Genomic DNA, 24,316 nt, shown 5'->3' with positions numbered 1-24,316 from the left:
TCGGTTTCCCAGGTCAACGGCTTGAGCGCACATATCCTCTCGCAAATCAGCCAGGGCTCCGAGAATGTCTCCAATGCTCAGGGGGGGCTCAGGAGAAGAGAGCGTCACATCTCCATGTACATGGGTCCCACAGTCGTATGGCGATTCTCGAGCCCCTCTGCCCACATCTCTTTCCAGTGGCCCATCAATACTCCGGTGCCTCGGCAAGCGCGACCAGATCTCAGGGACAAGGGCATCACCGTCCATGTTGGCCATACACACTGTCGCAGTGCAAGGGTAGCAGTCTCAGGCACCCTCGGCAGAAGGACGGGTCTTCAGCGGCAAGCACGGAGCGCTCGGCTCAAAATGGCCCCCAAGTGATCAGAAAGTGGAAGCTGACGAAAACATCAAGGGGAAGAGATACAAAAGTATCGCCGATGTCCGCGGTCTCGAAGTAGCGCAGAGTTAAAAGGAGAGCCAATGCCACAATGTTGTTGGGAACTCGATACCACAGCCGTCCGCCGCCAGCCAGCTCCGACCTGCCGCCTTCGGCCGCTGTTAACCCCGCCGGGGCCGGCCTCCCACAAGAACAAAGACCTGGCTGCCGTCCTGATCGCCGGGAAGAAGACTGGGACGCCTCTCCACCATTACCGCGTGAAACACGACGGGGAGCACACCGTCGGATGCAGCATCGCCTGCCGAGTCCGAAACCGCTAGTGAAAATCAGGAAAGGTTGCAGGATAGTCAGCGGCTCGGGAGAAAAGCGGACGGACCAGCGGAGCCGAGGGTTTAGGCGGCCATCTCGGTCGCAGGCTAGGCTCCTCCACCCAGCGCTTCATTGTTAATGTCCCTTAGATTACGTCTAAGTTCCCAAATGGCCAGCAACACGTGTGAGGTTGAGGACTCTTGAAGAGAGATCAAGTGACTCTATAGCTGCAGCTAAACAGGCAGAGTCTGCATTGGCGAGAACCTCCAAATGATGGTTAAAGTCCGTTACCAATAAAAACGTGTCCATTAAAAACGTATAAGTAAAATCAATACGCCCATAGTGTTCTGAGAACAGAGCTGAGCACGCAGCTAAGCAGCAGAGCATGCTCACTGATTAAACCTTCAGGCAACCCTCCTACTAGAGTGCACTTCGAGGTGGTCCCTGGAGGGCTACAAATGTGTGACTCATGCATCTTAGTGTGGTGATGCGTCAATCAGCATGCAATGCTTTAGTCTAACCCCATATGCGTGGTACTTGGCGTATGACTCAGCTTCAGTCATATCCACACACCAATACACTGCAATAGAATGTCAGACTGTACTCACACACTTCTTTCCATCAATTAGAACTGCAGCTGCTGCATCTTTTTTTGTGACTCTCTGGTGGCGCAGGAGCCTGCTCCATATTTACCAGGCAGCCCTAATCCACTTTTTTTGCTTAATTCTGCCTTGTAAATATTGTTCCCTTTAACACCGTTTTCTGTGTTAAAGGGGCATCCCGAGAATAGCAAAGGTGTCAATAGAGGCTTACGAAACAATAATACCCAGTCCTCAGGTAATGATTCATCCTTTTCTTCCTTCAATCCCCTTGGGGGGCAGGTGGATGCATTTTGTAAACAACTGGTTAAAATGACATTGGACACGTGGGTCCTGAACACCATTCAAGGCTATCAGATAGAGTTGCCACACTCACCGACCCAATACACACACACCCACTCTCCATTTTTCGTGACAAGAAGATTATTTTATAGACACCGAACTTCAAGACCTTTTGGCAGAGCAGGCATTGCTGCAGGACCTCTTCCACCAGAGGTCTTTTGCAGCAACGTCTTCTTGGTTCAAAAGAAAGGAGGTGGTCAGAGATAAGTTTTAAACCTCAGAGCATTCAATCCCTTTGTGATCTACAGACATTTCAAGATGGAAGACACCCATCTTTTGTGAGACCTTCTGCTAGAAAAAGACTGGATGGTCCGGCTAGATCTAAAAGATGCATATCTCACAGTTCCGATCTATCCTCCTCTTGAACATTACCTCCAATTTCAATGGAAGGGTCAATGGTTTCGGTATCGAGCCCCAGATATAATGCATTATGGGATGTTACTAATGTGTTATTGTTGTTGGAATCTTGGTGGGAGAATAAGGATTTATCTTTAAAGCAACATTCAGTTAAACTTACCAGACTTTTGTGTCTCATTTCTTTCCGTGTGTCGGATGTACTTGCACTGTACCTAGCAGGAAGGTTGTTTTCTCCACATGGTATATCTTTTGTTATCTCCAGAAGAACTAAGACTACTTCACTTTCCATTGATTATCCTGCCTTTCCTCACAATGATAAGTTATGCATGGTTAAATGCCTAAAGGTTTATGAAGAACTTACTTTGTCTCACAGAACCGAACCCTTGGGCCAGTTACTTCTGTCTATCCAGAAGCCATTCCGACCTGTCTCGGCGGCTACTCTGACTAGTTGGGTTCGTTGGGTCATGTCTGAAGCTGGCATATATATTTCTGTATATGGTGCCCACTCTACTACAGGTGTTTTGGCGTCTAAAGCCTTTGTCATGGGTTCTAGATTGGATGATATTCTCAAAGCTGCTGATTGGTCATCTCATTCTATGTTTAAAATATTCTATTATAAACCTATTGTACATGCTTCATCTATTTTTGTTGGTGAGTTTTGAACCAGCATAATCTGAGCCTCCGGTCCTGCCATAGAATAGAATATTGTCTAGAACATGCAACAAGAATTTTAGATTCTATTAAGGACACGGAGGCGAGGATTATCCCACAAGTTAGGACAGGTAAGAGTTGTATTTCAACTGTCAAGATGTCATATGATTGAGTTTGACATGATTGTTTTTCCCACCCTTGACATATTTAGGTTCAGAGATTCAATGGTATTCAAACTTATTTTTGATTTCTGGGACGGATTCGAAACAAAACTAAATTCTGGAGATTCACATCTTGTTGGTCCTCTCTACACCAGTTCATGGAAAAGTTGTCTCTTCTGGGACCCTGTCACGTGGACATAGCTGCCAAGGTTTCAGATGGCCATGTGTGACATTTTTATAATTTCAGTGTAATTATGAGTGACATTTCAACCACAATGAGTGACACTTTCTCTCGAACAAAATCAAGTAATAAAGACAAGGGAAACATATAAATATTAGAAATAACAACCATTTGAGCAACAAGAAACTAAGAAAATGTTAAAACTGCTGTACAGCTAATAGCTTTCAACAGGGATATTTAACCCCTCTGTGCGAAATCACGGTTACCTTTTCTCCAGTAAAGTTACAACACTACCGTCCCGCACCTAGACTGGGAAAAATAAAAAAATTGTTCATCTGCCGAAGTCCTTGAGAGAAAAATCTCTGTCTGCTCAGCCGGCTGCATACTCTCTCACCTGCTGCACAGTATCGAAGTCAGTCTGTCCCCAGTCACGACTGCTGAGGACCTCTGAATGAAAAACTGGTCACTGAGATGCATATTTATGTTTTGTGCATTAATGGGAATCTTTTTATCTGAATTAGAGATCCTTCAAACCTGCATGGTTTGTTTCTGTTAAACAATTACTTTAGTTGGATTTGTAGTTCCCTGCTAGGCCTGTATGAGAGGCGTGCCTGCCCTAAACACGATCTGCTCAGCCTCTCCCGGACTCAGAGCAGTGTTCGGGAGTGCTAGTGCTGCCAGCCGACAGGAAGAATATCTAGGGGCCCGGGCTGGGGCAGTGCTGAGGCAGGAAATAAACAGTTTTTAATGATCCAAGAACGGTTAAGTATATCTGTAACTGGAGATATCCCAGCCCAGGAGTTAACATTCGCCCTCTCCCACTGACCTACTTTTATCCCTCAGGCCACTTTACCTCAGTAGCGGATGGGTGGACACTAGTGCAGCAAAATGGAAGGGGGATTCTGCAGGGGGGGTGGTCTAAGCCTCCTTTTTTTTCCAAGCCAAACCCCCATTCAAAATCGATTCAGCTGTCTGGAGGCTGTCGACTGACTTCAGGTCCAAGAAGGAGCACCAACTATTTCGGCTTCTCCCAAATGTTGCTGTACTCTTGGCCCCCCCCCCCCCGTCGCACCCGAGTTTCCGGGTTCTGAAATACTAACTTCTACCTTATCTCCTCAGAGGGTTAACAACATTGATGGTCAGGTCTCAGATCAATCCTCAAGTGTCCTAATCCCTTGTAAAGGTCTTACTAGTAACCTCAGATTCATCTCATGGAACGTTGCAGGCTTACGTAATAAGCTTTCATTACCGGACTGGAATGATTTTATTGATGGATATGATCTGTGTTTTTTTCAGGAAACATGGTGCCTTGAACCTTTGTACAAGCCTGGTTTCACTTGTTTTTTTGTACCTGCTACCGCGTCTGGCCGAGGTCGCCCATCTGGAGGACTTATGGTTTGGATTAGGGCAGAGCTTAATTTTAAGATTACCCATTGTTCATGTACCTCACCAGATGTAATGAGACTTGGTAACTTTTTAATATATATGCTAGAGGTACCCAAGGGGGGGCTAAATCTTCCACCATTACTGTCCTTTTCGAAATGCTCCTCTCTTGTCCTTCTGATTCTTTTGTAATGGTCGCCGGCGATCTAAATTGCTCATTTGAGCCTTTAGCAACGGAAGACATTTTAGGAACTTATGAGGCAGATGCCAGGTGGGGCATACCCGCTTTGTCACTTGCGCCAGTGAAAAAATGGTCGCCAGTGGTCATTCAAATGAATGCTTTGATGTTAGAATTTGGGCTAAGAGCTGTAAATGGTCGTACGTCCTCTGACGTAATGGGAGCAAATACATATAACAGGGTCTCCTGTCAAAGTAGAATTGATTATATAATGGTTGATAGGAGGTCATGGAAGTTTGTGGTTGATATGATCATTATACCATCAATAGACAGTGATCACAACCCCTTGTCCCTCACAATGATGGAAATGTGGGAAAGGAAGGTGGACGATTCTACTACTGGACTGAGAATGCTAACAAAGGTAGTCCTACCTTCTAACTGTAATAGGAACCTTCAGAAAGCAGATTCCGTGCCAAACTCAAAACTCATCTGTATCCAGGCACCAACTCTCCCTCCTCCCTCTGACCCCCGTTTCACTCTCCCTCACTTTTGTTTCTTGAGATGTACTAGCATTCTAGCACGGGGACACACTATTTTTAGTGCAGCCAGGCGCTTTAAAAATGGCTTTATTATTATTATTATTATTATTATTATTAAATGGCCGAAGTTTATCATGAATGAGCAAAGATTAAGCACCCTAGGTGAAATACTTAGTGATCAGACCATTAGGCTTTCTGCAGCATGTATGAAAGAGGCTGGGTCTGTTGCAGCGGAAACTATCTATGTTGACACAATAGATAAGATTGGCACATTGTTCATAGGTTCTAGCAAAAAGCGCCCGAAGAGTGCCAATCCAGCACATAAGTGGTTTGACAAAAATTGTAGATAAAAAAAACCAATCTGATTCGTGCTATTAAAACTAACAATCCTGCTGTGGTTAGGCTAGCAAGAATGGAGTATAGACAAGCGATCCTAGATGCAAAGAGGGGCTGGGAGGATTTACACTGGGACAGTCTAAAAACAGCAAGCCAGTCCAAGAATGGTGAGCTCTTTAGGGCTTTGGTGAGAAGATCTAACGGTTGCGAACCGGACCAAATCCCCAACCATATACCCGACAGGGAGTGGTTTGAGCACTTTAGGAAGCTCTATGCAGGGGTTGACGAAACAGATAGCACAGGGCCCCCAAGCAGTTTCATGATAGCCGCCCCTGCTCAGGGTATTTTTCCTAGGATAGAGAAGAAGGAGGTGGTGGCTGCTATTAATAAGATTGTATCCGCTAAGGCTCCGGGACAAGATGGCATACCGGGCGACCTATTTAGAGCTAACGCTGAAGAGTGGGCTACCTTTTTTGTACTTCTCATCAATGCCCTGTTGGAAGGCTCACCGGTCCCATATTCTTGGAAGGGGCTGAAGTAATCCCCATTTATAAGAAGGGTTCCAGGGGGGAGCCTGCCAACTATCGGCCAATAAGTCTTATAGACGCTGGACAAAAGCTGGTTGGTAGGGTTCTCCTGGAGAGGATCCTTTCATGGGCAGAAGAAAATAATATCATCTCACAGTTCCAGGCGGGCTTTAGGGCCTGCACAAGTACGATCGACCAGGCAATCAGGTTAGCACTCTTGCATTGGAAGGTGGTTACCATAGGCAAAGGCAGTCTTTATTTGGCGTTCATTGACTTAAAGAGCGCCTTTGACCTGGTCCCCAGAGACCGCCTATGGCTGGTTCCGCTGGAGATGGGGATTCCTTTGCCCATTCTGAATCTATTGGCCTGTATGCACGATGGAAACTACGCCCGCATTAGGTGGGGTTCACAGGAACAAAAAACGTATAAAATTCTTGTGAGTAGAGGCGTCCACCAGGGATGCGTACTGGCTCCCACACTATTTACGCTTTTCGTGAACGGCGTAGTCTCCTTCCTGCTTCAAATTAATGCTGATGCCCCGGTCCTGGCAGGTGATAAAGTTCCCGCATTACTCTTTACGTACGATACGCTGTTAGTATCTAAAACCCCTGCAGGGTTGCAGAAGTTGTTGGATCGCTTCTGTTTGTTTTGTAAGATGAGGGGTCTTGTCATTAACACCTCCAAAACTAAGCTTCTCTATTTCAATCCAAGCAGATCGTCTAGATCTACCTTTACTCTTGATGGGGTGCCACTTGAGCGCGTAAAAGTGTTTGATTATCTGGGGATTAGAATTTCTGATAAATTCAACTGGCAGTTACATATTGATAAAATGGCCCTAAACCACAAACGGGTAGTAGGAGTAATAGGGAGGGAACATCGTGCGTCCACTACTAGGCCCATTGCTCCTGCTCTGGAAATTTATGCTGCCAAAGTCGTAGATTGTGCCCTATATAGAGCAGAACTCTGGGGCTTCGGATGTGTAGACGTGCTAGTCACCTCAGAAAACAAGTTCTTTAGGGAACTTCTCTCGCTCCCCAGGTGCACCCCAACTAAGCCACTTTTGAGTGATCTGGGTCGCCGTTCAATTAAGGACCTAGTCACCCTGCGTCCTCTTTTATATTGGGCCCGGTTATGGCGTACCACAGAGCTTTCCAAGTATGCAGAGGGCCTAATAGAGACAATGAACCTCCAAGGATCCTACAAGATCACATGGCTAACTAACATTAGGAAGCTCCTCTTGGCCACGGGCCTCTCAACTGCTTGGGAGTCTGGGGCAGTATTATCAAAGGTAGAAACCAAGAGAGCCTTCTGGGCATGGGTTGACGATCAAGAACAGGGGGGCCCAAACCAAGGCAGGTTGACAGAGGTATTGTGTCAACACAAGCATATACCTCGTCTGGAGCCCTATCTGGACTTCATTACAAAGCCGAGAGATAGGACTCTTTTTATTCAGTTTAGGATGGGTACCCTTCCTCTTCATGATCGTACCAGTAAATGGAAGCCCCCGCACCAAACGCATACGGATTGTCCAAATTGTGCAGGAGTCGCTGAAAATATCCCTAATTTCTATGGCTGAGATACCCGCCACCCCCTCTCAACACAATCCCCAAAAGGAGGGAAACCGGAAACAGTTCTTAAAGTTTTTGGATGTGGGAGGGAGTGACCCTCCCGGCCGTATTTATTAAAACAAAATTAAAACATTAAACGTTTCATGTTATGTACAATTTCATTATCACATTGCGATGTTTGGCTAACCTTAACATATTCTCTAATACAGAGGTTCTCCTAGCCGAACTAGCATCCTACAAAACATTCTCTAGAAACACTGAAATTGTACATCCTAACGTTTAAGGGCCAACGGCAAGGTCATAACCGGTGTCAAGATCCCTAACCAGACTTACCCCTCCCACTTGGGAGGGGCGACAGCACAGAGGCTTACCTCAAGTGCAACTACTAACAATTTCCCTTGACTTGACGGGGGCACTTAAGACTCGACGCCATTTAAAGGTCGTTCGAAGACTTGTGTGAGGTATCTAGAAGGTATCGTGGACCTCCCCCCACCCCACACAACTTACCGCATCTGCCGTCGCAGATGACACTGGCCCCGGGAAATTCCCCAGGAGGGGGCTGTAACCCCTCCTACAAAGGAAGGGGCCTTGACCGCCTTTCCTTTACTTCCGGCGACCCACCCTTAGACGGGACCGCCTCCCCATTGAGGGGCCAATGGCCACCTCTCCCGAGCGCTCCCATCCGTGTTGGGTGACGCCCACTCATAGGGATCTTCTAATTAGTGCTCACCGATCATGACCTTACCGCCTACCAAAAAATAAATACGACAATTCTTACTCAAACCTATGAAACATTGGTCGCTACGACCGAAAGAGCATGCTTAAAATGCAACACTACATCAAATCATTTTAATCGTAACAACCTACACGATATTCACCATTCTTTATTATGATCAACAACAAACTGATACTTTCACAGCCTGTAAACGAAACGGAAAACATACTTATAAAATTCACTTTATTACACAACAACTGGCTGTCCTCAGGGGCTGGTGGGTGGGTCAAAATTGGCTCTTCGTTCTGTCCCGAGCTCACGTGTAGCGAGGAGGTGCAGCTTCGGAGCACAAGAACAAGAGGACGTCTTCTGGTCTTGCGTCTCTTTTTATCCGTCTTCAGGGCGGGCGTAAACCCGCCCTTGCCTGCCCCTAGGGCGGGGCTGGCTACGTCGGTGTCTAGGCCAGCCCACTCTAGGGCGGGAAAAAGCGCGCCCCGGCTACGCCGCTTCGGGCATACCAGCCGAGACGCGCCTCCCGCACAAAAATGGCTTCCCGGGGGGATCGAGGCACTCCGCCATACGTTCGGGGGGACCGAGTGGTCGCCCCTTTCCATATGGCTGAGATACCCGCCACCCCCTCTCAACACAATCCCCAAAAGGAGGGAAACCGGAAACAGTTCTTAAAGTTTTTGGATGTGGGAGGGAGTGACCCTCCCGGCCGTATTTATTAAAACAAAATTAAAACATTAAACGTTTCATGTTATGTACAATTTCATTATCACATTGCGATGTTTGGCTAACCTTAACATATTCTCTAATACAGAGGTTCTCCTAGCCGAACTAGCATCCTACAAAACATTCTCTAGAAACACTGAAATTGTACATCCTAACGTTTAAGGGCCAACGGCAAGGTCATAACCGGTGTCAAGATCCCTAACCAGACTTACCCCTCCCACTTGGGAGGGGCGACAGCACAGAGGCTTACCTCAAGTGCAACTACTAACAATTTCCCTTGACTTGACGGGGGCACTTAAGACTCGACGCCATTTAAAGGTCGTTCGAAGACTTGTGTGAGGTATCTAGAAGGTATCGTGGACCTCCCCCCACCCCACACAACTTACCGCATCTGCCGTCGCAGATGACACTGGCCCCGGGAAATTCCCCAGGAGGGGGCTGTAACCCCTCCTACAAAGGAAGGGGCCTTGACCGCCTTTCCTTTACTTCCGGCGACCCACCCTTAGACGGGACCGCCTCCCCATTGAGGGGCCAATGGCCACCTCTCCCGAGCGCTCCCATCCGTGTTGGGTGACGCCCACTCATAGGGATCTTCTAATTAGTGCTCACCGATCATGACCTTACCGCCACAGGTCCGGATAGTTGACCGGCTATCCGGACCCCCCACAAAACTCCTACCTAAAGGTCATGTTTTAATGTTTTTAACCAAGCTAAGAAGTTTCCTATGAGTAACTCATTCCCCACCCTTGACAAATGCACACCATCCCCCAGATACATACTGTCATCGTTAATACAACTATGTGAGATCGAATGCAATGTCTTGGAACGGAACAACCTACTCACTTTGTTATTCAGTTTTCTAACAGAATGATTCAAAGCAGGGATCGAGATAGCCCCCCGCCACACTTTTCGTGGGATCATATGAGACCACGCAATTATGCACCCCGGAACTCTCCTCGCTAACCAACTTACCGTGGAAAGCATAGCCTCCAGGAGAAGTCGTCTACCGGTGGTGACCAAATCATTGCCCCCTAAATGCACTATGACTATGGACGGCGGTGACCTCATCCGCTCTAACAAACCCTCAAAGAATGCTTGAAACTGGTCAATACAGAGACCGCCTCTTCCGTAGAAGGACACTCTGTACCCGTATTCCCCAGGTACGTGAATCATGTCACCTGCTTTGAATACGTCTGCGGCCCGTCTCACGTATGAGTGGCCCACGACCCACACCTCCTTTCTCGCAGCCGGTGATGTGTGACCGCTGGCCTGGTGTTGGGTCGACTGCACAGTCCGCCCTGCCGCGTAGGCTTGCGCAACTGAAAACAAACAAAAGACAAGAAGCGTGAGTACATGATTACAGCTTCACAACATGTGCAATCGCACATACCTCTTATAACAATTGGAGGACCAACGCCCCACTCGTTTCACTTGTTCTACATTAAGACCCCTGGCTGTAGCTTCAGTGGCAGCCCCTATTCGAAAGGAATGGGTCCCAAATTCGCCCGGGTCCAAGCCCGCTGCGGCAATGGCCATCGCAAGCACCCGCTGAAACTGAAACCTCGTCAGCGGGGTGGCGTCTGCATGCCTCAACAATGTCCCCCCCCATGATGCCACCCTTCGTGCTAGGTAATCTTCTAAACACTGTACCGGACACATGGAGGACCCGGGGGTCCTGCGAATGATCGTGCAGTCCCCCCTCCCATCTTGGTCGGTCTTGGACCTGAGAAAGGAGACAATCATCGCATCGCCCCTGATCTGAACATGTTCCCTGCACAACCCCCCCGCCACATCCTGTTTGTTCCTTGCAACCAGCTCACTTATTCTCATAGCCCCGTGAAATGCCAGCGTAAATGCAGTCCGGAACAAACAGGTCTCGAAAGGAGACGAGCACGTGTTAGGGAGTGTGGCCAGTAACTGGGACAACCTATCCAGACCTATCGGTCGTCTTACGTCTACTCTGCGACCCTCTAGGCGTTGCCACCCACGCAGCGCCTTTTGTACTGTAAAAGACGCTGTCGGGTCCTGGATGCCATGGGCCCTGGCAACAAAGGAAATGGCGGCACGATGCCTTTGGGCCGTAGCCACCGACTTCCCAGCCCTACGTAAGGACATCAGAAAATGTACTACCCACTCTTCCTGACCCCAAAGTCCCCCTCTCTCAGCCCCCAAAAAGGCTAAATAGGCCTGAAACGCCCCTTCATATGCCTTCCTTGTCCTGGGTGCTAGACTCTCTCCCACGAGGTGACGAAGTTCGGGGCACCGAGAGACCAGAGAGCTTCGGGGAAGGGTGCCGGCTCTGGGTCCGCTGAAGGAAGGAAACCCGAGAAAGCCTGCATGTGAAAACGAGACAGTGCATCAGCCGCCTGATTCATCACCCCCGGGACATGTTTTGCTCTGAATATCACGTTCAGTTGCATACACAGTAAGACAATTTCTTTGAGCAGCCTCAAAATCAATTTACAACGGGCTGCCTGACTATTGATGCATTCTACAACGGTCATATTGTCGGACCAGAACACGACAGAATGATCTCTGAACCCTTCAGGCCAGGTTCTCAGGGCCACCAGAATGGGAAATAGTTCAAGGAAAGCAATATTACTCGTCAGCCCCTTCTCGTGCCACCATGGGGGCCACCTTTGTGCAGACCATTTTGTGCCGAAGATGGCGCCAAAGCCTATGCTTCCTGCTGAATCTGTCCATAGCCCAAGCTCTTCGGAGGACACGGCTGGCTTGTTCCAGACGACTCGACCATTGAAGTCCGCCAAAAATGCTAACCAAATCCGCATGTCCTGGCGGACCTCAGCCGATAACCTCGTGCGATGATGACCCTCCTTTAGGCCAACCATCGCTTGGGCAATTGAGCGGGAAAAGGGGCGGGCCATTGGGATGACCCTCAAGGCAAAGTTCAACTTTCCCACCAATTGTTGCAACTGATGCAGTGTAACCTTAGATGCATTTAAACATACTTGGAGGGCTGCCCTGAATTTCAACACTTTGCTAGCTGGTAAACGGAAACACCCCTCCCTTGAGTCCAACTCGATCCCCAAAAACTCGAGGCAAGTCGTGGGACCCATAGTTTTACCTGGTGCCAATGGCACGCCAAAATGACCCATCAACACACAGAATTCAGCTAAGGCCTGAGCACATTCGGGATTTCCGGCGGGGCCAAGAAACAGAAAGTCGTCAAGGTAGTGCATTACATTTCGGAAACCCGTTTTCTTAGTGAATACCCATTGCAGGAAAGTACTGAATTTCTCAAAATAAGCACATGATATAGAGCATCCCATTGGCATACACCTATCCATGTAAAATGATCCCTGAAACCCGAATCCCAGAAGACGCTGGTCGTCTGGGTGTACCGGGAGCAACCGAAACGCTGATTCGATATCTGATTTCGCCATCAACGTCCCGGGCCCCAGGCGATTCAAGATGGCTACTGCCTCATCAAAAGATGCGTATCGCACCGAACAAACCTCTGGATCAATTGCATCGTTCACCGAAAGACCATGTGGAGCAGACAGATTATGGATCAAACGAAACTCACCTGGGTCCTTCTTGGGGACCACCCCTAACGGAGAACAGACAAAATACGGTACCGGGGGTACACTAAACGGGCCGGCGACCCGACCCCGGCTAACCTCTTTCTGAATCTTCTCTTGCACTACAGATGTATGTTGTAAAACGGAAAGTTGATTTTTGCACGTCCCTACACCCTGAAAGTCCCCTACCGGGATGCGGAAACCATGTGTAAAACCGTTCCGCAGCACCCCAGCAGAAGTACGATCCGGGTATTCGCTAAGCCAGGGAATCATTGCCAAGGTATCAATCGGGGTCGGTAAAGGCGCCCCTCGGACTATCTTAGACCTGTTTGGCGCCTCCCTTACCCCCATTCTCACTCGTTCTGGCTCTGCACGATGACTCAGGATGGGACGACCCACAAGTACTACATTCATGTTTGAATTTACACGATCCCGGTGGCCTAGTACATTTCCCTTTGTTGAAATTAAAGCAGAAACCCCTTTTCCCTGTATTGCCGGCGGGTCTCGAATGATCGTCGGTGCTCGTACCTGGTCGAAAGGGCGTCCCCACATTTTGGCGGGAGTAATCAACAACATTGCTCCCAACCAATGGCATTTTTAACATTCCTGATTCTTTCATTTTATTCCACGTCACAGAATCGTAACAATCCCAAGTCAAACCTTTGTTATGCTCCTTCTCCTTCCTGAACAGATTGTCATAACAGAACCAATGGTTACCTTGATATGCTGTCGAGTAACCCATAATTCGTGATTGATAAATGGGAAACTCAGGAAGCAACTCGGGCCTACGTTCCCCCAAAATCGATGTAAAAATACCCCACGCATTGCCCCAGTTGCCAATATTCTCATTTACCTTAAAGGCGGCCATTTTTGCGCGCCAAACACTTGGATGCATTAGGTCCTTTTGACTCTTTACATGCTCTACCTCATAATGATCGACAAGCAGGGAGAATATATTCACGTATTCCCCCGCCCAAATCTTTTCTTTAATTGCTAAAGGAACATGCTGCCCCAATCTTTCTCTACGAGAGGGTGCTGACTCGTCCCTTGCGATCGGCAATGGCCGCTTACCTGAACCCGATGCTGCTTCCGCCACTTGTGGCTTTTCTATCACCGCCACCGGCGCGGTCACCTTGGCTGCTTCTTTTTCCTTACGCAGCTTTCTTATCAGCGCCTGTGCCTCGGCAGCCGTGGCGCCCTCAGTACTATCGCCCAACCACGCTGCTAGCTGTGCTGCCAGCTCGGGGGGCATATCCTCATTGGATGTCGGGGTGATGACAACGGGGATTGGATTCCCCTCCATCGGTAGCGGGGTCGGCACCTCGAGCGGGGCGGAGGGAGCCGGGACATCTCCCCCGGCTGGAACCCTTCTCGGCCTCTTAGGTCTCCCTCCAACCGGTGGTTGGCCCGATCCCTCCTCCCCGTCTCGCTCCGCCAACCGCTTCTTTATGTCGGACATATCCTTACAAAGGGCCCGAACCATTTGCTCAGTCGTCATTCTCTTTGCGCCTTTCTTGGGCATCTCTCCGACGAAGTATCTAGAAGGCAAAGAAAAAGATTAAAACGCTCAAAATTGGCTCTTCGTTCTGTCCCGAGCTCACGTGTAGCGAGGAGGTGCAGCTTCGGAGCACAAGAACAAGAGGACGTCTTCTGGTCTTGCGTCTCTTTTTATCCGTCTTCAGGGCGGGCGTAAACCCGCCCTTGCCTGCCCCTAGGGCGGGGCTGGCTACGTCGGTGTCTAGGCCAGCCCACTCTAGGGCGGGAAAAAGCGCGCCCCGGCTACGCCGCTTCGGGCATACCAGCCGAGACGCGCCTCCCGCCCAAAAATGGCTTCCCGGGGGGATCGAGGCACTCCGCCATACGTTCGGGGGGACCGAGTGGTCGCCCCTTTCCATTCTTTGTCTGCCCAGCCTACACAAAACCCAGACTGAAATGGCTTAAACCTGTGTGCCAGCAGCTTTAAACTAGGGACCACTCTGTTGCACTAAGAATACTTAAGGTTGACCCTAGTACAACTCTAGCCTGTGGGGTGGCTAAATTCATAAGCTGGGTATGGTTAATCAGACAAAAGGTTTTATAAAGAATCTGTGTAATTAACTGTTTCTAATCATTCGCAAAACTGCTAATGTTTAATATATCTTTTATTCACCCGCTGTAAAAAGTCTTTTAGATGAAATTCCTTTTTTAATGTATTTATTATGAATTGTGTTTTTAATCTCTATCTGTGCTTTTATGATATCACATATCGAAATAAAGCGTTGTTGACTTGACTTGAAATAAACATCCGCAAGCACTTGAAATGCGAGCGCAAACAAAGAAGTTTTTTTAAGACGCAATGTAAAATTACAGTTAAGATTTCCTGCTGTCCCAAGCACTTACTGAAAAATCATGATCCTCACTGGGCAGCTGAGCCAGGGTAGGGGTGGCGAGGCCCGGTGCGCTTGGTGAAGGTGAAGGTCCTGGTTGTCTTAGCTATGACGGCTGCCGCTGTGCCATTAATCATGCTGCACCCACTCTCTTACTGGAACTGGCCCCCGGTGCTGCCTCGATGATACTGACTGGAGAGTCAGCCTGTGGCCGAATGCTGCAGGTGGGATCCGATTCTAGATTGGATTAATGAGCCAGCGACGGTGGAAATCCACCACCTCATCCCCGGCCCGCACCCCACTGCAGAGAGAGCGGCGAGGTCAGGAGCTGCGCCATTGAACTTTGAAAAACGTGGGGTGCCATCAGGAGGATGGACCCTGATGGCACCCTATTTATCTCACTGTCAGTCAGAGTCTACCATTGGACACTGACTGTAGTGACGTCAGTCTAAATTCGGCGCCACGTAAATCGGCCCCCAGCTTATGCCTAACTTGGATACAATTACATTGTAGCAGTCAGTACTTGTAGAGCTGCAGCAGATTTATACAGCCTCTTTAGCCTCTCCCTACCAGGAGCAGTGCGCACGGCGCTGAGAGGCACCTCGGTCCATCATATGTGCATTATAGCAGCGCTCCACGTGGCAGCTGAGGAGGCGCTATAATGCGTGACAATGCATTTCAGTGCAGTGATGCGGATCACCACACTGAAATGCGTTATTGTTATTGTGTGAGACTAAGCTCAAGTACCTGTGTAACGCCCTCTGCAACCGAACCAGCCAAAATTACACGGGCTGGAACATTGACTGCTAGCATCCTTAGAGATCATCAAGTGAGGGCATCAGCGGATATTTGTACTGCACAGGACCAAAACACGTCACTAATGGCATGTACTGAGCTTCAGGACGGTCCTATTGAGGGGGAAACACCAAATGTATGCAACGAATATCCCAGTAACTCAGTACAATGTAAATTAATACGAGATATAAAAATTCTGCCATGGAATATTGCAGGGTTGTCAAGAAACCTTTGTGACAGGAACTGGAGTTCTTTCTTGGAAGAGCATGATATCATACTCTTACAAGAAACCTGGGCAATCAATATGGTTCATAGACTCGGTTATAAAGCATTTCACTGTGGGGTGATTGCATCTGTAAGAGGTAGACCTTCAGGGGGTTTAATAATTTGGATAAGAATATCCCTGAATGTTGTTGTTTCACCTTTGAACTTTGTTTCCAATGACTTGCTTGGGGTAAAGATGACCATGAAGGATATGGGGGATGTCTACCTGATAAATATTTACAACAGACCAAACCCCCAAAACAAGGAATCAATGGTTGTAGAACAACTAAGCTCGTATTTGGGTAACCTGGAGCTAAACTCCCAAGTAATTATAGGTGGGGACTTAAACTGCCAATTCGAGCCTGTGTTGGGGCTTGAAAATCTATTAGAAAATGAAGATAGGATACACGAGATTCCTTCCCTAGACAGTGTAAAATCAGTTAAAAGCTCAGTGGCAGCCATGCAGATTTTTGAACTGACTGTATCCAATGATTTAAGGGCATGTAACGGTCGCCTTGATCCAGATAAACCAGCAAATTATACATATAACAAGGGGACCTCTAAATCATTGATTGATTTTATGCTGATCACAACCAACTTGTGGCATCTGTTGTTGGCCTTTAAAGTCGTGAATAGACCAGAAAGCGACCACTTCCCTCTACAACTGGGGTTACTTTCTCATCCATCTTTTACATTAGATGGTGAAACAGAATCTATCAGGGAGGTGGGAGAGGTCGAGGTTTCCAATAATAGAAGAGCTATAAAGTGGCCACACATACTAGCAAAAAAAGATACACTCGTGGGTATTTACAACACCTTTTCAGACATCATCCCCTTATATGACAACTTGAGTTTGGGTACCCAGGAAGTCCTTAAAATGCACAACCATCTAGTAGAAGCATTAATTCCCCTCCTGAGTAAAACATGTCGTATCGATAAAGGTAACACAAGAAGGCAACTGGAACTAGAGACACCGTGGTATAACAAACAGTGTCGTCTAGCAAAAAGTAACCTAATCAATGCCGTGAAATCCAAAGACCAGATGAGGGTAAGAGAGTGTAGATACGAATACAAAAGACTCCTCTCTAGTGCAAAAAAGGAATGGGATAATTTGATCTGGGAAGATCTTCTAAATGTTGCTAGGAAGCACGACCAAAGTACCTTTTGGAGCTTGATATAAAAAAATAATAAAACGGGTAGCTCCAACAGGGACTTTTTTCTGGATGAAAAAATTTGGTACGACCATTTTGTAAAACTATATGATTTGGCAGATGTGTCCCCAGACCAAAATAACCTAGGTTCTCTACCCCCGTGTACCAGCTCACCCAAATTTAGTACTGAAGAGACTCTATGTGCAATCAAGGCAATTAAGGCGGGCAAGGCACCAGGCCCGGACAAACTACCTGGGGATTTATTTACTCATAACATTGAAGTATGGTGCCCCTATATAAATTTTTTGTGTAACTCTATTCTGTCAGGGACCCCGATTCCTGAAACGTGGAAGGGGGCGGAAAAAGTTACCATTTACAAAAAAGGGGACCGCTATAACCCAGGTAATTACAGACCGATTAGTTTAATCGACATTTTACAAAAAATCTTTGCCAGGCATATTTTAAACCGACTTTTAGACTGGATAGAGGAATCCAAAATCCTCTCAAAATATCAAGCAGGGTTCAGAATCAATACAAGCACTGTGGACCAGGTGTATAGGTTTATGTGTATTTGTTGGAAATATGTCCAATTAAAGAAGAGTAGCCTATACGTAGCATTTATGGATCTACGCTCAGCGTTTGATCTTGTCCCACGTTCTCTACTATGGGATACCTTAAGGAATATGGGTGTCCCGGATGAATTGCTGTTTAACCTTATAAAGCTTCACACTGATAATTTTGCATGAGTAAGGTGGGGAAGAAATGGCGAACTTACCCAAGCTATACCAGTAAAAAGGGGGGTACGACAAGGGTGCGTGTTGGCACCCACCCTTTTTTCTTTATTTGTAAACGATATCCCCCCTTATCTGGCACAATGCAACCACGATTTCCCGAAACTATGCAATGAGGCAATTACAGCACTGTTATTTGCGGATGACACCATTTTAATATCACAAACACCCAAAGGCTTACAAAATTTAATAAACCAATTCAACAGTTATTGTGAGTTAAAGGGGCTAGAAATCAATTCATCAAAAACTAAATACATGGCCATTAATCCCCAAAAAACTTTCAAGAAGAATTTGGCCTTAAAAAATACCAAATTAGAGTACGTGGAATTTTTTGATTACCTGGGTATCAGGCTAGATAGTAAAATGTCCTGGAAAAAACAACTAGAAAAAAGTAGGCTGACACTTAAACACAACTCACTCCCTATTTTAAAAATTCATGGAGGGAGCACTTCAAAAGCTATAACTCCTGCGATAGAAGTGTTCAAAGCTAAAGCGCAATCTGCAGCCCTATACGGGGCAGAGATTTGGGGGCCTTACTCAAACAAGACATTTGATATTGATGAGAACGCGTTCTTTAGGCGCCTACTAAGATTACCATTAAGAACGCCCTTAGTGCCTGTCTATCTAGATATTAATATAAAACGTACAGATTTCTTATGCTGGTTGAGGCCACTTCTTTACTGGGTAAGACTATGGCCTACCCCGGAACTCACTGACTATAGAACTGGTTTATTGGAAATTAGGGAACTGGACACATTCAATTCAATCAAGTGGCTGAGACATATATCCACTTGGTTCACAAAAATAGGTCTTTCACACTTCTGGAAAAACCCTGCTGCTTTGCAAATTAATTGTAAAGAACAGGTAAAAGCTGCTTTTTGGTGTTACATGACTAATAATGCATATTCATATGAACGTGGCACTGGCTCATTAGCCCAGAAGTTTTTGCAATTTAAGAATACCCCCATGTTCGAACAATTCATGGACGAAGTTGAGCCACCCTTGGCCAAAACTGTATACCTACAATACAGATATGGGGTTTTACAAATAAATGCAAACACCTGTCGGTGGGGAAACTTCAAGGGGAATGAATCATATTGCAAATTGTGCGAACTTAACCAAAAAGAAGACGAGGCCCATATCCTTTTCTTTTGTCCGTTATATAAACTTCAACGTATGAAATGGATTAAACCTCTTTGCAAAAATTTGGGCATAAGATCCTTCAAAGAGGCTGAAAGGATACTTAGATCCTCGACCTCTCAGTTGGTAACCTTTGGAGTCAGTAGGTATCTCCATAGTGTCTGCTTGATTAGAAAGAAACTTGGGCTTAAAACATAGAACAATAAGTCTTTTTAACCACTGGCATTTTATTTATTTATATAATGTATATAGCTTCTTTTTCTTGTCAGCTGTTAATCGACCTTTGCACGCGCTGTGTGCGCTTCAGGACCAGAGCTGCTGCTCAATTTTAAAAATACCTTGTTTTTCATTCATTTTGGATTTATTTAAATTTTCCCCTGCTTTTAAACTGCGCCTGGCCCTCACCTGCACTCTAACTTGTGGGAACCACACCGCTGTTGGGCGGGTCCGCTTCCTCGCGTAATCTCTTCCTAGTAGCGCCATATTGGAAGTACTTTGTGCCGCTTTTCGGCGCTAGCAGGTAGGCTTGGCGCTCTAGTCGTCAGAAGGACGCTAGGCGTGTATTTAAGTCAGGTAAATCGTAGGCTCCCCCTTGTCAGCTGTTAATCGACCTTTGCACGCGCTGTGTGCGCTTCAGGACCAGAGCTGCTGCTCGATTTTAAAAATACCTCGTTTTTCATTTATTTTGGATTTATTTAAATTTTCCCCTGCTTTTAAACTGCGCCTGGCCCTCACCTGCACTCTAACTTGTGGGAACCACACCGCTGTTGGGCGGGTCCGCTTCCTCGCGTAATCTCTTCCTAGTAGCGCCATATTGGAAGTACTTTGTGCCGCTTTTCGGCGCTAGCAGGTAGGCTTGACGCTCTAGTCGTCAGAAGGACGCTAGGCGTGTATTTAAGTCAGGTAAATCGTAGGCTCCCCCTTGTCAGCTGTTAATCGACCTTTGCACGCGCTGTGTGCGCTTCAGGACCAGAGCTGCTGCTCGATTTTAAAAATACCTTGTTTTTCATTTATTTTGGATTTATTTAAATTTTCCCCTGCTTTTAAACTGCGCCTGGCCCTCACCTGCACTCTAACTTGTGGGAACCACACCGCTGTTGGGCGGGTCCGCTTCCTTGCGTAATCTCTTCCTAGTAGCGCCATATTGGAAGTACTTTGTGCCGCTTTTCGGCGCTAGCAGGTAGGCTTGACGCTCTAGTCGTCAGAAGGACGCTAGGCGTGTATTTAAATCAGTCATGCAGACGCGCAGCGGTTACGCGCAGCGGGGACGCCTGATTGACGCCGGAGTTACGCCAGAGTTCAGCCCGTCTGCGCCCGTCCGCGCTGAGGACGGGATGCAGGACGTGCTGGACTCTGGGACTTCCGACATATCCATGTCCTCCACCCGGGATGCCTTGTTTCGCAACCTCCTGTTACTGAGACCCCCTGCACACTTTTGTCATCATCAGCTTAGACCCGAGGTACTGCTTTTGGCGCGTGCGTGTCCTTCCTGTAATATTTCTTTTAATTGTTTAATTCAGGCCCGTATGCATTCCACCCCTCCTGCGTCTGTTAGTCATGTCTCCCAATCTAAACATGGCTATCTGATCAACGCTCGCTCTTTGATCAGACGTGGGATTGAATTCCATGACTTTGTTAGTACGAGGCATCCGGACTGGGTCTTTGTTACCGAGACGTGGGCCTCTAACTCTTCTGGCCATGATCTCCTTTTGGCCACACCTGAAGGATACACCCTCCTGAGGTTAGATAGAGAACGTTGTAGAGGCGGTGGAATAGCTATTCTTTTTAAATCCACTCTCTCCTGCACCATAAAACCCCTATCAGTTCCTACTGACCCCTTCGAGGCCCTATACTTTTGTATTGTGCAAGCTCCTTCGAGCTCCTTTTCTGGTATTTTACTGTATAGGCCCCCCGGGTCCAGAGCTAATTTTTGCCCAGATCTCTTTAGAATTTTCGAACCCTATTTTGGTAGACCACATCTTACCATTTTGGGGGACATCAATTTCCACTTAGAGGATACGGCCTCGAAAGATACTTCCTCTTTGCTTAACTCTTTGGAGGCGTGCGACTTTGTCCAAAGAGTTCTCCACCCGACCCATAAAGCGGGGCATATCCTTGATGGGATCTTTTCTAACAACCCTAGACTAGATGTTGGAACGCCGGTACCGATTACCTGGTCCGACCACCTAGCTGTCCCACTGTCCCTTTACATCCCCCGCTCTGATGTTGATTTGGGCATTGGCAAAAAGGTCTCTAAAAGGAGCTTCAGAAATTTTACTAACGAGGCTCTTGCCCCTTTCAATCTTAACACCAATATCAGGCAAAGATCAGGGCATGTGGTCAGATGAGTGGTGGCCTCCCTCTTTAGGCATCTGCCCCACACCTACACACCTACACAATCTGCCAGGAACCTCGGTGTCATCTTTGACACCCAACTCTCGATGGAGCTTCAGGTCAACAGAACGGTGGCTACCTGTTGGGGCGTCATCAAGACCCTGAAAAGGATCGTCCATTATCTTTCCCCACAGGCACGGAAACAGGTGGTGATCGCCCTTGTTGGTTCAAGACTCGATTATTGTAATTCACTTTACGCCGGGGCCAACAAGGGCCTTCTGCAGCGCCTGCAGGTTATACAAATTTTTTTAAAAATTGTGTATATGAATGTATTTTTATATGTTTTGGCTTTATGACAAATATGTCGAATAAAAGCTTTACAACACGAAGGGGATAGTCCAATGGGGTAGGCATGGTTGTCCAATAAGCATACGCAGTGAAGCACACTAGGAAATCAAGATACTGAAACACAACCTAAACTGCGGCATCTAGTTATGCATTCACCTTGAAAAATTGGCGGCAATCAAAGGTTAGTTTCTGCATTATCATTTATTTACAATTTCAAATTAAAAAATCTAAAATGTTCGGCAAAATTATTTGTATCTATTTCCCTGCTTGTCTCTGGAAACTACGTTTGCTAATTATTTAAGTTTGACCAATGTCCTCCTCGGTAAGTCTCGAAGTAAACATTTAAAGATGGAGCACAGTGTAGCGAAGAGAGCCTTTGTGGAGAACCGGGTGATTTGAATTCCACGCAGGCCTTGCACGTTACGCAGGCTGAACGACCTTCGACACTCCCCTATTTTCCGTGACATCACTGAACGTGAGTTCTCGCGAGACTTCCTAGGTATATGAGTAGGCAGCGCAAGTCGGGAGACTTCTGTTTCATCTCTGCTGCCTTGATAATGGGTAAGAGGAGTATGGTGTCTCGTTCAGGGAGAGGGCGCGCTCCGTCTGTCCGCGTGCACAGTCCCCTGCTCAATCAGCATGGGGTCTGGTAATGCTTGACCCGTCCCGATATAACGGGACTTGACCACGTGAGGCGTGTGGGCACGCGGCCGCCTCATGTGGAGTCCGGTTCACTCTTTGAAGGCCCTGCCTTCTGTCACTGATTAGCGCGTGGCAAGGGGCGCCCTACCCAGCGATTGTTGCGGTTGGGTCCACATTTAACGGTTTGGGTCCATGTTTAATGGTTGGCTTTGGGTACCAGGATCCTGGTTCGTTTTATGCTCGTGGGAGGGGTTTGGTGCTCTGAGTGTAAGTGATGAAACTCTATTGCGGATTAAACCTGAATCTCGTGTGTGGATAAACCTTGGAGAACTGAACACTCAGCGCAGCGTGTCAACGCCGGCCCCCTCCACCCCCATCAGCCGCTTCATGTCTCGTTCTTGCTCCCCACAGGGCCCCCTCTCGTCCTGGTCTCCGCCCGGAGCGCAGCAAGAACGAAGGAAAATAGAGTCGGCACGTGAAGGAACCGCCGCGTGTGCACTGGTGAGTAGTAGTGTAACGCCGCCGCCTCGTGGTCTCTAACCTTGCACGGAGGTCCAGCTGTTATCGAAGGCCCGTGTTTCACTCACGCGCGGCTCTGGTTCCTTCCACACGTATTCAGTGTTTTCTTAGCGCTATAGTCTTTTGTAGCAATGCGCCTTGATGCATTTATGAAGTTGACCTAGCGCCTCGAGGTCCTTTACGTAGAACGGTACTGTACTTGCTTTCTTCCCGCACTAGAGCTGGGGGGGGGGGGGGGGTGAGATGTTGGTGCTGCGCGCATGAACACTACCCGCGCTGGCACGTCTACGTTTTGCGCATGTTAACTTTTATTTTCCTGTTTTGCAGTGAAAGTTGCTGAGGCACCACGACAAAGGCGCACAGGGGGCGGAGTCCTCATCATGCCTTGATATGAAGGTGAGTTTATTTATGTATTTATTAATGCTCGTTCAAACCGCTTTTCTGGCAGATGTATTGGAGGTGAATGTTTATAGCGCTTAACTACCCCAGGCGAGGCGTCAAAGCGCTTTGCTGCGAGTGGCGCACTACTCTAGAGAGAACCCAAGATGATTAGTGTTGACTTACTATAGCGATTTGGTGTAGGGGGGTCTACATGCGTTTAGTTCAAGGCAACTTGTGTGATGAAAGCTTTGCCTTAGGTGGGTAACGACGGCAGTCTACTGCCCTCGCCCCTGCCAGTGATAGGAATGTCATAGTTACTCTGACTGATTGCCTAGTGCTGCTGCTTCTCCGCCTTCCACGCGTTCACGATGCCTTGTGACCTTTCTTTCCGTTTTGTTTTAGCCGGCTCCTTAACACTCCGTCAAAGCCCGAAAATACGCGCTGCCGACCGTGGACATTTGAATGTAAGTACCGTCATTTTTACTACTCACTGCAATAATAGCTCTGTGGGTGCCCTCTGTAGTCTACGTGCCCTCTGTAGTCTACGGTGGGAAGGTCATGCAGACAGTGAGGTTGAGCATTAAAATTAGTCTGGACTGAAGAGTGGAAACCCAGAGGTGGGAGTGCCAGGGTTCAAGGAGAAGCTGTTTCCAGGAGTCTTTAAAACCGAGTCAGGACCTCTAAGATCAACATTTGTGCTGCAGGCCCGGCCTTCACAGTGCCCAAGAGCAAATAGAGTGGAAAGTATTGAACATCTGAATTGGTTTAGTGAAAAGGAGCACGTGATCTGTACGCAGGGCTCCCCAAGGTCTTCCTATAATTCCTAGGTCTCCCAATATTTTTAATGTAGTTTTGGATATTAAGTAGCATCTAATTTGTTTTAAATAGTCTACCGCGATCTTGTTGTTCACCAGATCTAGTGTATTGACATATGGCTACCACTTCAACTGCGTTATTCGGTCCATGAAATGTCTTCTGCTGATGATAACTTTGTCCAGTTCTGCTACTGAAATCATAATGGATGACAGTTTGGCAACTGAAGGAGACACAGCAATTTCTTTCTTCACCGGGGATGACAAAGGGCAC

The 24,316-nt window shown here is 47.5% G+C and overlaps 1 long non-coding RNA gene and 2 other non-coding genes across 3 annotated transcripts in view; all 3 read left to right on the top strand.

The window, feature by feature from the left end:
- The window catches only part of LOC147746927 (uncharacterized), an 84,170-nt gene that overhangs the window by 59,325 nt on the left and 529 nt on the right, over positions 1–24,316 (top strand). Inside the window, exons 2-4 of the long non-coding RNA XR_015307500.1 lie at positions 22,742–22,831; positions 23,177–23,245; positions 23,633–23,694. This is a non-coding gene — a long non-coding RNA (uncharacterized LOC147746927). The remainder of the gene's footprint in view (positions 1–22,741; positions 22,832–23,176; positions 23,246–23,632; positions 23,695–24,316) is intronic.
- On the top strand, positions 22,597–22,671 carry LOC147746930 (small nucleolar RNA SNORD55/SNORD39). The gene has a single exon (XR_015300513.1). It is a non-coding gene; the product is annotated as a small nucleolar RNA SNORD55/SNORD39 (small nucleolar RNA).
- Positions 24,204–24,275, top strand: LOC147746929 (small nucleolar RNA SNORD38). The gene has a single exon (XR_015300160.1). It is a non-coding gene; the product is annotated as a small nucleolar RNA SNORD38 (small nucleolar RNA).

Source organism: Lissotriton vulgaris, chromosome 1_1, assembly GCF_964263255.1.
Source record: "Lissotriton vulgaris chromosome 1_1, aLisVul1.2, whole genome shotgun sequence".
In the NCBI taxonomy this organism is placed as follows: Eukaryota; Metazoa; Chordata; class Amphibia; order Caudata; family Salamandridae; genus Lissotriton; species Lissotriton vulgaris.
Note: the sequence above shows the minus strand (reverse complement) of the source record. Positions and strands in the feature narration are given on the sequence as shown.